The sequence below is a fragment of the Mus pahari genome, chromosome 16, assembly GCF_900095145.1.
Source record: "Mus pahari chromosome 16, PAHARI_EIJ_v1.1, whole genome shotgun sequence".
Classification (NCBI taxonomy): domain Eukaryota; kingdom Metazoa; phylum Chordata; class Mammalia; order Rodentia; family Muridae; genus Mus; species Mus pahari.
Genome location: NC_034605.1, coordinates 24,454,456 through 24,455,936, shown reverse-complemented (window position 1 = coordinate 24,455,936; position 1,481 = coordinate 24,454,456).

The window sequence follows — 1,481 nt, the reverse complement described above, 5'->3', positions numbered from 1 at the left end:
CCAATCAGAATTCCCATAATATTCTTCCCAGAAATAAAAGAAATCTAAAATTCTTACAGAATCACATAAAGGTTCCGATGTAACTTAATAAAAAATACTTAGCAAACAAACAAACAAAACAACCAACCAGCCAACCAACCAAACAACCAACCAACCAACCAACCAACCAGCCAACCAACCAACCAACCAGCCAACCAACCAGCCTACAAACCAACCAACCAACCACCCACCCACCCACCCAACCAACCAACCAACCAACCAACCAACCAACCAACCAACCAACCAACCAACCAAAAACCCATTCCCAGAAAACAAAACAAAACAAAACAAAACAAAACAAAAAACAATGCTGGCAATCTCTCCAGCAGCTCTTTTATTATTTAGGACTGTTTTAACTATTCCTTCCCCAACCCCCCAACATATTAAAACTGTCCTTTCAAGATCTGTGAAAGATTGTTTTGGATGTTTGAAAGGGATTTTATTGAATCTATTGATGACTTTGTGTAGGATGGATTTCTTTTTTATTAGATATTTTATTTCCATTTCAAATGTTATCCCCTTCCTTTGTTTCCCCTCCAAAAGTCCCCTATGCCCTCCTCCAACCCCCTGATCTCCAACCCACTCACTCCTGCTTCCTGACCCAGGCATTCCCCTATACTGGGGCATAGAACCTTCACAGGATCAAGAGCCTCACCTCCCATTGATGACCAAGTAGGCCATCCTCTGCTACATATGCAGCTAGAGCCATGAGAAAACACCATGTGTTTTCTTTGATTGGTGGTTTAGTCCCAGGGAGCTCTGGGGTTACTGGTTAGTTCATATTATTGCTGCAAACCCATTTAGCTCCTTGGGTACTTTCTCTAGCTCCTTCATTGGGGACCCTGTGCTCCATCTAATGGACGACTGTGAGCATCCACTTCTTTATTAGTCAGGCACAGGCAGAGCCTCTCAGGAGACAGCTTTATCAGGCTTCTGTCAGCAAGGTCTTTTTGGCATCTGCAATAGTGTCTGGGTTTGGTGGCTGTTTATGGGATGGATCCCCAGGTGGGGCACTCCCTGGATGGTCCTTCTTTCAGTCTCTGCTCTGAACTTTGTCTCTGTAACTCCTTCCATGGTTATTTTCTTCTCCCTTCTAAGAAGGATAGAAGTGTCCACACTTTGGTCTCCTTCTTCTTGATTTTCACGTGTTTTGCAAATTGTACCTTGGGTATTCTGAGCTTCTGTGCTAATATCTACTTATCAGTGAGTGCATATCATGTGTGTTATTTTATGATTGGGTTACCTCACTTAGGATGATATCCTCCAGAGTAGGGTGGCTTTTATACTACATTAATTCTACCCATCTATGAGCATAGGAGATCTCTCTACCTTTTGTTTTCCACCACCTCCTCTTCCTCCTCCTCCTCCTCCTCCTCCTCCTCCTCCTCCTCCTCTTCATCATCTTCCTCTTCTTCAGGGTTTTTTTTTTTATTTGAGACAGG